Below are 12746 nucleotides of genomic sequence, written 5' to 3' on the forward strand. Positions count from 1 at the left end.
TAACGGATGGGTCTTGTCCATCACATCATTATCTAATGATGTGATCCCATTCATCAAATGACAATGCATGTCTATGGTTAGGAAACTTAACCATCTTTGATTAACGAGCTAGTCAAGTAGAGGCATACTAGGGACACTCTGTTTGTCTATGTATTCACACATGTACTAAGTTTCCTGTTAATACAATTCTAGCATGAACAATAAACATTTATCATGATATAAGGAAATATAAACAACAACTTTATTATTGCCTCTAGGGAATATTTCCTTTTCTTCCTCTGAAAATTTCTGAATTTTTTAGTGACTCAAAATAAAAGTGAACCAAACTCAACAATATTGATAGCAACTACTCCTACAAGTTCCTAGAGGCCATATCATGCATCAAAACTACTTTGGACCATATAAATTTGACATGAAAGCTCAAGAACAGGGTCACCAAGGCAGCAAAAAAATTCAATAAATAAAGCACTAGAACAAAAACTAATTGGGCCATTGGAAGAGTCACATACCGAAGAACAATCCCCCCAAAGCCGTTTTGTGAGTGGAGCTTTGAGAAAGGAGATCGAAAATGGCAGCAAAATGAGCACACACACGAGTTTGAGCTATGGAGTGATTTTTTCGGGAGAAAGAAGGAGTGGATGGGTGCTGGAATAAGTGGAGGGGGCCACATGGGGCCCACAAGGACAGGGGGCGCGCTCCAGGGTGGTGGGTGCGCCCTCCACCCTTTTGGCCCGCTGCTGAGGCCCCCTGGTGTGTTCTAAGTGCGAGAAATTCTAAAAACAAAAATTCATCTCAAATTTTCAGGGCATGTGGAGAACTTTTATTTTCAGGACATTTTTTATTACATGGATAATTCAGAAAATAGACAGAAAATACTATTTGCATTATTTATTCTAAATAACAGAAAATAAAAGATGGGTACAAAGAGTTGTGCCTTCTAAATTGATCCATCTCATGCTCATCAAAAGGAATCCATTAACAAGATTGATCCAGTCTTATTAATAAACTTCTTCCAAGTGACATGAAACCGGAGAATTTTTGAATAACACTAGGTTACCTCAACGAGGATATGCATTTCCCCAACAATAAGAATACCATATTTCTTTCTGGCAGTATGTAGAGGGAATTCAAAACCTCCAATAGTAGTAGTTGAAAATTTTCCAATAGAATTGATACTATGAACTTGAGGTTGTTCCTTCAGAAAGTGTAACGTATGCTCATTACCATTAATATGAAAAGTGACATTGCCTTTGTTGCAATCAATAACAGCCCCTGTAGTATTCAAAAAGGGTCTACCAAGGATGATTGACATACTATCATCCTCGGGAATATCAAGAATAACGAAGTTCGTTAAGATAGTTACGTTTGCAACCACAACAGGCACATCTTCATAAATACCGATGGGTATAGCAGTTGATTTATCAAGCATTTGCGAAGAAATTTCAGTAGGTGTCAACTTATTCAATTCAAGTCTATGATACAAAGATAAAGGCATAACACTAACACCAGCTCCGAGATCACATAAAGCAGTTTTAACATAGTTTCTTTTAATGGAGCATGGTATAGTTGGTACCCCTGGATCTCCAAGTTTCTTTGGTATTCCACCCTTGAAAGTATAATTAGCAAGCATGGTGGAAATTTCAGCTTTCGATATCTTTCTTTTATTAGTAACAATCTCTTTCATATACTTAGCATAAGGAGGGATTTTAAGCATATCAGCCGAACACATATGCAAAAAGATAGGTCTAGTCATTTCAGCAAAAGCGCTCAAAATTCTCATCATCCTTTTTCTTGGATGGTTTAGGAGGAAAGGGCATGGGTTTCTGAACCCATGGTTCTCTTACTTTACCATATTTCCTAGCAACAAAATCTCTCTTATCATAACGTTGATTCTTTGATTGTGGGCCATCAAGATCAACAGCAGGTTCAATCTCTACATCATTATCATTACTAGGTTGAGCATCAACATGAACATCACCATTAACATTAGCACTAGGTTCATGTTCATTGCCAGATTGTGTCTCAACATTAGAAATAGAAATATCATTGGGATTCTCGGGTGTGTCTAAAACAGGTTCACTAGAAGCATGCAAAGTCTTATTAGTTTTTCTTTTTCTTTTTAGTACGAGGGCTTGGTGCATCAGTATTAATTCTCTGAGGATCTTGCTCAATTCTCTTCGGATGACCTTCAGGATACAAAGGCTCCTGAGTCATCTTACCACCTCTAGTCATAACCCTAATAGCATTATCATTGTTCTTACTATTCAACTCATTAAGGAAATCATCTTGTGCCTTAAGTACTTGTTCTACTTGTGTTGTAACCATGGAAGCATGTTTACTAATAAGCTTAAGATCATTACCAGTTCTACTCATATAATCACCCAAGTGGTCAAGCATGTAAGCATTATGTTTCAATTGTCTACTAACATAAGAATTGAAGTTTTCTTGTTTAACAATAAAATTATCAAACTCATCCAAGCATTGACTAGCAGACTTATTATGAGGGGTATCACCTTCATCAAATCTACGGAGAGAGTTTACCTCTACTACCTGTGTCGGGTTATCAAGACCATGTATTTCTTCAATAGGCGGTAAATTTTTAACTTCTTCAGGTTTAATACCTTTTTATTTCATAGATTTCTTTGCCTCTTGCATATCTTCAGGATTGAGAAATAGAATATCCCTTTTCTTCGGAGTTGGTTCAGGAAGTGTCCAATCATTATCATTACTCAATATATTATTCAATAACAACTCAACTTGCTCAACATTTCTTCCCATGAAAATACAACCAGCACAACTATCCAGGTGGTCTCTAGAAGCATCGGTTAGTCCATTATAAAAGATATCAAGTATTTCATTTTTCTTGAGAGGATGATGAGGTAAAGCATTAAGTAATTAGAGAAGCCTCCCCCAAGCTTGTGGGAGACTCTCTTCTTCAATTTGCACAAAAATAGATATTTCCTTTAAAGCAAATTGTTTCTTATGAGCAGGGAAATATTTTTGAGAGAAGTAATAAATCATATCCTGGGGACTACGCACACAACCAGGAGCAAGAGAATTAAACCATAACTTAGCATCACCCTTTAATGAGAAAGGAAACAATTTAAGAATATAGTAGTAGCGAATTTTTCCCTCATGAGAAAATATGGTGGCTATATCATTCAATTTAGTAAGATGTGCCACAACAGTTTCAGATTCATAACCATAGAAAGGATCAGATTCAACCAAAGTAATTAACTCAGGATCAACAAAGAATTCATAATACTTATCGGTAACAAAGATAGGTGAAGTAGCAAAAGCAGGGTCACATTTCATTCTAGCATTCAGGGATTTTTCTTTCAGCTTAGCTAACAATTTATTAAGATCGTCTCTATCATTGCAAGCAAAGAAGTCTCTAGTAGTTTCTTCATCCATAACATAACTCTTAGGTACAACAGGCAATTCATATCTAGGGGGAGAATCATAATCTTCATTTTCAATAATATCATCAGTTTCAGTAATTTCATTATCTCTAACCCTAGCAAGTTGTTCATTAAGAAATTCACCTAGTGGCACAGTATCATCAAGCACAGAAGTAGTATCATCATAAGCATCATGCATAGCAGAAGTGGCATCATCAATGATATGCGACATATCGAATCAATAGCAGGTGTAAGTGTCGCAAATTTACTCAAAACAAAAGGAGAATCAAGTGCAGAGCTAGATGGCAGTTCCTTACCTCCCCTCGTAGCTGAGGGAAAAAATCTTAGTTCTTTGATCTTGCAAATTCCTCATAGTGATCAACATATATAAATCCCAAGTGACTCAAAGAATAGAGATATGCTCCCCAGCAACGGCGCCATAAAAAGGTCTTGATAACCCACAAGTATAGGGGATCACAACAGTTTTCGAGGGTTGAGTATTCACTACTGCAAGATGCTGCTAACGCGACACTACGATCAGAGACCCTTCGAGAAACTGTGTGCGATGCAATAATCGCAAACGGCGCTGTATGAAAATTGTCAGAAATTTATAAAACGTTTGTGATGACGGATGCATGAAACACGGTTCAGGTTTTAGTTGCGTGTGCGATGAAGGGCATACGGTTCAGTTCAATTAACTGTTTGCGATGAGGAGGAACAAAAGAAATGAGCAGCCGAATGAAGGCGTGTGCGATACACAGCATACAGTTCACTCGGATGAACTGTTTGTGATTAGGCAACACAAAAGAAACGGCCAGCCAGATCAAGGTGTGTGTGATTGAGGGCATATGCTTCAGAAGGATTGACTATTTGCGATTAGGCAACATAACAGAAACGGGTCAGCCAGATCAAAGTGTCTGCGATTGATGGCATACACTTCACATGGATGAACTGTTTGCGATTAGCCACAACAAACTGAAACAGTTAGATAGATCAACGTGTGTGCACTAGACGGGTAAACACATTCTAATTAAAAGAACCATGCGCGATGGTGCTGACATTGCCTATTGCGGTGCACCCTATGGTGCAAACGCCACGTACGCGGCCGAGAAGGTGTACGTGCCCACGTTACACCTTCCGGGAATAGTGCCGCACTTATAACCGTCAGTAAATTTTGAGCATGCGTCCCATCACATTTTTTTAGAAGAACAGGGAGTCCGCGTCCCGTCACATTCCAAATTGCAAACCTGTTCACACTGATCAAAACCTAATCGGTTTCCCACTTAGGAGCGTATTACTATGTGGTTATAAATACTACTACAAGATGACTGCACATTCCTCCCCAACTCCTCATCCACAAAAAGTGAAAAACAAACAAGTCATTCATCATCGTTCCCTTGCGTCCGCCATGGCCAGCGTGACTTCTGGGTCGAGAGATTGCCACCAGGGAGAGGCGAGCCTGGAAATGGGAGCACGAGAGATGTCCCGCCTCGCCGCGAAAGGAGCCAACATGTCCCGCCGGACGGTCGTAGCAGCAAAGAGGTCCCGCCACCGAAGCAGCACGGAGGACCCGCCGCGCCGTCAAAGCAGCAGACCGGTCCGACCGCGCCGCGGAAGCAGAAGAGATGTCCCGCCGCACCGCGAATGCGGCAGAGATGTCCTCCCGCACCGCGGCGGCCTGGTAAAATGCCTCGCGGGCAGGCGAGGACTCTTACAGGCGCATGCGTGCCCTCGTCCTTAGGCAGATGGATCAGATCTCCAGGTGGGCGAGGTTGCAGGATGACCTGCAAGCCTTGTTTGAACAGTCTACCGACGTCATCCGGCAACTAAATGAGAGCAATGTGAAGCTCCGGCCCGAGCGTGACCTGCTGAGGGCGAAGATCGTCGGAAGTGCGGAGCAGCAGGAGCAGACCACTACCTTGTTGAAGAGGACTGGCGTCATCGCCGAGAAACTTATGGACGAGAATGCCATGCTGCGCATTGAGCGTAGAAGGCTGGTGGAGGAATCCGTGGATGCTCTCAACCAGCATCTTGAGGACAAGAAAGAGCTCGTCGCCGCCCGCCGCAGAGACTAGTTGTCTTCCTTCTTATTTTGCCCTTGTGTATATCGGGTGTTGCCGCATGTGGCTTTTTTTAATTATGTTTATAAATAAGTAAGATAATTATTATCCAATGTCATCGTCCTTATATTCATCATGCTTGCTATAAGTTGCAGTCGATGCTATATAGGTCCGTCGGATCTTACATCAAGATCCGTGCAAAACTTTCTTTTTCAGATTTTCATTTTTCTCTCTTAAATCTCAGTCCAGAGAGACATATAGCCACGTCGTAGAACAGGTGCTCGGGCGCCATTAATGGAGACGTTGGGAGGGAGGTGCGTGGCGGGTAGCGGTCAAAAGGGCTCTCCTCCCAATGAGCACGCGCAGGGATCTAATCGCACGCCTCCCGTACTCAAATAGCTACCCCACACGACACCTCCTAGCCAATAAAAAAGGGGACACGTGCCCGCACATAATTGGTAAGTCGAACGCCCACGGTTTCAATAATACTTGCATTTCCGATTTGTAACGTGATAGCACTTATTCCAAAATGACTTTGTTGATTGTTAATGTGTGCGCCTTCGCAAATCGGACAAAAAATTACCACAGCATGTTGGAGCCATGTCATGACACCATGCCAAGTTTCATGATTTTCAGGCGTGTTTTGGATTTACAGGAATTAAAAAACCAAGTTTCTCAATGTAAGTGCATCTAGTGCCACCCCTAGTTGGTTTTGGAGTATTGACGACAAACCTAGTTGAGGGACTAATGTGTTTGTGAGAATTGCAGGATAACACAGGTAGAAGTCCCTCATTGATTCGGTTTTACTACCAGAGATGACCCCTAAAAATGTATGAAGACATTGAAGCCAAAGGTGGTATATGAAGATATTCACATTGAAGACTATGACAAAAGAAGACACGTTATGAAGCCTATGGAGCTCGAAGACTTAGATCTTTCGTAGTTCTTTTTCTTTTGTGTTGAGTCATAGGAACCACCGTACTGTTAAGTGGGGTCCAGGAGAACCAGTCAGAATGACTGAAGTGATGCCTAAACCAAAAATCTATGTCTTCGAGTGAAGACAATGAGAGCGAATCTTGTCCAGAGCCGGACAAGTCAGCTTTGCTTGTAGCCTAAGTAAAGTTGCCATGAGAGTTTGAAATCTGACCGTTGAGACACCTGTCAGTTCCTTAGTGACCCAGGGTCATTTCGGACAAATTAGGTCGGGTTGCCAAGTGGCTATAAATAGCCCACCCCTACAACCATAAACGGTTGGCTGCTTAGATTTCAGTGCACGGCTTTTGTCGTTTGAGAGCAACCCACCTCGAAGCCTTTGAGAGAAAATTCCTAGCGAGGAGAAAAGCCCTAACCACCCAGAGCCAGAGAACATTGGGCATCACTTAAGTCTTCTTGTCTGTGTGATCTGAAGACTTATTACACTTGAGGACTGTGAATCCTCCAGACGGTTAGGCGTCGCGTTCAGAGCATCCAAGAGACATTGTGGATTGCCAGTGAACGAAGTCTATGAAGGTTTGGGAGTCTACCTTGAAGACTTACCAGAGTGATTGGGCGAGGACTATGTGACCTTAGCTCAAGGAGAATACGGTGAGGACTTGGTGTCCTGAGCTGCGTGTTCAGGACTGGGTGTCCGGGACTGTGTGTCCTAAGGTTTAAATACCTAGCCGCTCCAACCAGACGTACAGTTGTCACAGCAACTGGAACTGGTCCAACACATCATTGTCTTCAATGAGTCACCGGTTTCATCTTCACTTCCTTTTTTCTTACTGTTACTCATTGTGAAGCCATTGCATGCTTTCTCTATCTTTTGTCTTCACAACGTGAATGTATGATCTGTTTGGCTTCATAACTTCTTCCTACCTCATCCTTATTACACTGCAGCTGTTTGTCTTTGTGCTTTCACTCTATTGAATACTTGACCATGGCTTGCCTAGTGTAATCTAACTTCCGCTGCATAGTAATAGGCATAATCTTCGTTGTTTGTCTTCATAACTTCCACGTTTTGAAGACTTTCATAAAAATCGCCTATTCACCCCCCCTCTAGTCAATATAACGCACTTTCAATTGGTATCAGAGCGAGGTGCTCCCTTGTTCTGTGTGATTTGGTTTAACCACCTGGAGTTTTAGCTATGTCGATTGCAGGGATAATCAAAGTCTCCGCTGCGTGCCCCGTCTTTGATGGAACTGAATATCCCTACTGGAAGAATAAGATGCGCATGCATCTTGAAGCCATTGACGTCGACCTATGGTATGTCGTCGAGAACGGCGTTCCCAAGGCTGGAGAAGGTGTCACTGCTGCTGATGTCAAGAAGTTCACTCAACTGGACTCTACTGCCAAAAATATCATCTGTGGTCATTTGACAAAAGGATAGTATGGCCGTGTGAGTGCCTTGAAGACATCCAAGCTGGTCTGGGACTGGCTCTCCAAGGTCAATGAAGGCATCTCAACCCAGAGAGATCAGAGAATCAGTGTTCTTCGCAACCTCTTCAACCACTTCAAGCGAAATGACAATGATAATGTCCAACACACATTTGACCGGCTCACTGACATCACAAATGAACTTCAAGCCCTCGGCGCCACTAAGATCACCAAACATGAAATCGTCAAGACGCTGCTGAGATCACTTGATAATTCGTTTGACATCCTAGCCCTGATGATTCAAGAACGTCCTGATTTCAAGACACTCGATCCGTCTGACATACTTGAGAGGCTCAACACACATGAGTTCCAGCTTTCTGAGAAAAGAGATATCTACGGTCCAAACTATGGGAGAACTCGTGCCTTGAAGGCAAAAGCTGTTTCCTCATCTGAAGAAGAATCTGACAGCAGTTCTGATGATCCTGAAGACATTGGAAGGGAACTTGCAATGCTAGTGAAGAAGTTCCAAAAATTCACCAAGAAGAAAGGCTTCAGAAAATCTTCACGATCAAGCTCAAGGAATGATGAAGCTTCTGCTCATGACTACAAGAAGAAAACATGTCACAAGTGCAAGAAAACTGGACACTTCATCTCTGAGTGTCCACAGTGGGACAATGAGAACAAAAGGAAGAAGAAGAGCAAGGAATATGATTCTTACGACAAGAAGAAGAAGAAGAAATACTCAAAGTCTTCTTCCAAGTCTTCCTCAAAGTCTTCATCACACAAGAAGAGCTCATCTGGCAAGGCACGTGCGTTTGTTGGCAAGGAAATGGATTCAGAGGAGGAGTCCGCTTCTGAGGAGGCAGAGGTGGAATCTGAGGAGGAGTATGATTCTGGCATTGCGAGTCTGGCTACAGCATACGTCGCCAAGTCCATCTTCAACACTGAAGACAATGACTTCATCACCGACACTGATGCAAATGACAAGAACGACTCCACTCCTACCTACTAAAGACAATGGTGCCAAGGTAAACACACGCACTACTCGCTATCAAACATCTAGTGACGATGACTCTGACTGTGATTCAAAACCCAGCTACAAAACACTTGCTAAAATTGCAACTGAACAACAGAAAGCTATGGAACATATTCAAAAACTGTTAGACAGAAGCGATGATCTGTTGGGTGCTGAAATGACTCGATCTGAATCCTTAATTGAAGACATAAAAAATCTTCACGTTAAGTATCAGGAACTTGAAGATCGTCTTGATACTCTCTCAACAACTCATGAAAAGCTTTCCTATGATTATCTTCAAAGGAAGCAAGAACTTGAGAAATTGAGAGCGGCTCATGAAGATCTTCAAAAGGAAAACGAATCACTTCGCACCGAACAGATCAGTTCCGCTCAGGAAGGATTTGAACCACCATGTCTTAAATGCATTGAGCGTGATAATGCTACTTCTGTTGCTGAATGTTCCACTACTACTGCTGTTGCAATATCTTCAACTGTTGATGTGGTAACTAACCCCTCTGCTGAGGATACCACTGCTATTGCTGATGAGAATGCTAGGTTGAAGACATTGCTTGAAACAGGGATGTACAAAAGTCTTAAAGGACATCAGACATTATGTGATGTCCTCAAGAAGCAGATTCTGAACCGAAACCCTAGGAAAGAGGGTGTTGGGTTCGTAAGGAAAATAAATGCAGATGGCTCTTACTGGAAACCTGAGCAGTACCCCAAAACCACATGGGTTGCTGCAAAGGAACCTTCAGCAGATCCATCCAATTTATCTGGCTTCACATGTGCTAACCCCATTATTATTGATGAATCCTTTGATGCAAACTATAAACTGTTTAAGAATCAGAATGGTGAAGTGTTTGCCAGGTACATTGGTACTAACTGCAGGAATGGACCGCCTATGAAGAAGATCTGGGTTCTGAAAAAGTGTCTGGAAAATCTTCCTGTGAATGTCTTCATGACACCTCACTTGAAGAAGACAAACCTCAGACCAAAGGCTTCATACGGTCCAAAGGCTTCATACAAACAGAGGACTCACCTGAGTCACACTAACGCAAATGTTTTGCAGGGAAACCATATTCAGGCATATGAATATGAGAGCAGTTCATCGAACCGTCATGTTCATATGACCAAAAATTATTCTGCTTATTCCTATGAGTATTATTGTCCACCTGCAAGACTGTTTGCTAAGGCTTCAAAGCCAAAATTCTCAGATGCTGCACTTAGACTTATTGCTTCTAAGCCACCCTTGAAGATGTGGGTGGTTAAGAAAGCTTAACTCTCTTTTGCAGGGAAAGGTCTCCAGCAGAAAAACAAAATCTTCTAATGCTATTGCTGGGGACCTTAAAAATCTTGTAGGGCGCAAGATAAAATGCCCGAATGGCATCATTATGTACTTCGTTCCTGAATCGCATGCTACTCTCCCTATTAGTCCTAATCTGGATCTAAGTTTTCATAACCCACTGGTTCGTCAAATGTTTTTGCTTCATAATTCTCTTCGTGAAACCTATCCCCCTAACTGCACTGTAGGGTACGACACCAGCGTCTTCAAAGTCTTCAGAATGGATTATTGACAGTGGGTGTACAAATCACATGACTGGCAAAAGAAGCCTTCTTATGGACTCAACCTTACGTCCATCCGACAAGAGCCACATCACATTTGCTGACACTGGTAAAAGTAAGGTATTGGGTCTAGGTAGAGTTGCAATCTCAAAGGATCAACACATGGATAAAGTCATGCTTGTTGAATCCCTTGGCTTCAACTTAATGTCTATCTCAATGCTTTGCGATTTGAACACGATCGTAATGTTTGGAAAATATCGTTGCCTAGTACTAATGGAATCTGACAAGTCTCTAGTGTTTGAAGGGTATCGAAAAGATGATCTGTACGTGGTAGATTTCTCAACAGGGCCACAACTTGCAGTATGTCTTCTTGCAAAAGCTTCAGAATGCTGGCTTTGGCATCGGAGGCTTGGGCATGCTGGCATGAGGAACCTCCACACCCTTGCGAAGAAGAAGCATGTCATAGGCATCGAGGGCGTCAAGTTCAAGAAAGATCACTTATGCGGTGCCTGTGAAGCAGGGAAGATGACAAGGGCAAAACATCCTTCGAAGACAATCATGACTACTACTCAACCCTTCGAACTGCTCCACATGGATCTTTTCGGCCCCACTCACTACTCAACTTTTACTACTACTGCTTGCCTCTATGGCTTCGTCATTGTTGATGATTACTCTAGATATACTTGGGTGCACATAATCCTTTACAAGACTGAAGTGCAGGATGTCTTCAGACGCTTCGCTAATCGTGCTATGAACAATTTTGGCGCCAAGATAAAACACATCAGAAGTGACAATGGCACTGAATTCAAGAACACTGGCCTTGATACATATCTTGATACCTTGGGAATCTCACATGAATTCTCAGCTCCGTACACGCCACAGCAGAATGGTGTCGTTGAACGCAAGAACAGAACACTCATTGAGATGGCCAGAACAATGCTAGATGAATACAAGACTCCAAGAAAATTCTGGACTGAAGCCATTGACACTGCATGCCATACAATCAATCGTGTTTATCTTCACAAGCTTCTGAACCAGACATCTTATGAACTCCTAACTGGCAAGAAGCCAAATGTCAGTTACTTCAGAGTATTTGGCGCAAGGTGCTGGATCAAGGACCCACACCACACCTCAAAGTTTGCACCAAAAGCACATGAGGGCTTTATGCTTGGATATGGAAAGGATTCGCACTCCTACAGAGTCTTCAATCTCTTTCATTACAAAGTGGTTGAAACAGTTTATTTGCGGTTCGATGAGACAAATGGTTCACAAAGAGAGCAACTGCCAAATGTGCTAGATGAGATTCTAGCTAGTGAATCAATCAAGCTAATGGGAACTAGAGAGATTATACCTTCTAAAGCTCATCCTGAAGAAGAACTTATCATCTCAGCACCTGATCAACATGAAGACAATGCTCAGCCTGAAGACATTCCTCCCAACAACAACACAGATCAGCAAGAGCAAAGTCTTCGCCCTGTACATCCTCGTGTTGCCAATGAAGTGCAGATTGACAGAATAATTGACAGCATCAATGCACCTGGTCCACTCACTCATTCAAGGGCAACTCAGCTAGCAAATTTCTGTGGGCACTTCGCATTCGTCTCAATATCAGAACCCAAGAAAGTTGAAGAAGCCTTCATGGAACCTGAATGGATTCAAGCTATGCAAGAAGAGCTTCAACAGTTTGAGCTGAATAATGTATGGGAACTGGTTAAGCGTCCTGATCCACGGAAGCACAACATAATAGGCACCAAATGGATATACCGCAACAAACAAGATGAGCATGGTCAAGTTGTCAGAAACAAAGCTCGTCTCATTGCTCAAGGATATACTCAAGTGGAAGGCATTGACTTCGATGAAACATTTGCTCCCGTGGCTAGGCTTGAAGCCATACGCATTCTGCTGGCCTATGCAAATCATCATAACATACTTCTATATCAAATGGATGTGAAAAGTGCCTTTCTCAATGGCAAGATTGAAGAAGAAGTGTATGTTGCACAACCGCCTGGCTTTGAAAATCCAAAACATCCTGACATGGTATACAAGCTCAACAAGGCACTGTATGGCCTCAAACAAGCCCCTAGGGCCTGGTATGACACACTCAAATACTTCCTGAAGAGCAAAGGCTTCATACCTGGTTCCCTGGATCCCACTCTTTTCACGAAGACATATGATGGTGAACTGTTTGTGTGCCAAATATATGTGGATGACATTATCTTCGTCTGCACCAATCAGAAGTACAATGAAGAGTTTGGATATATGATGCAAGAGCAATATCAGATGTCCATGATGGGGGAGCTGAAGTTCTTCCTTGGTCTTCAAATACGACAACAACACAATGGCATCTT

The sequence above is a fragment of the Triticum urartu genome, chromosome 3 (assembly GCF_003073215.2).
Source record: "Triticum urartu cultivar G1812 chromosome 3, Tu2.1, whole genome shotgun sequence".
Lineage (NCBI taxonomy): Eukaryota > Viridiplantae > Streptophyta > Magnoliopsida > Poales > Poaceae > Triticum > Triticum urartu.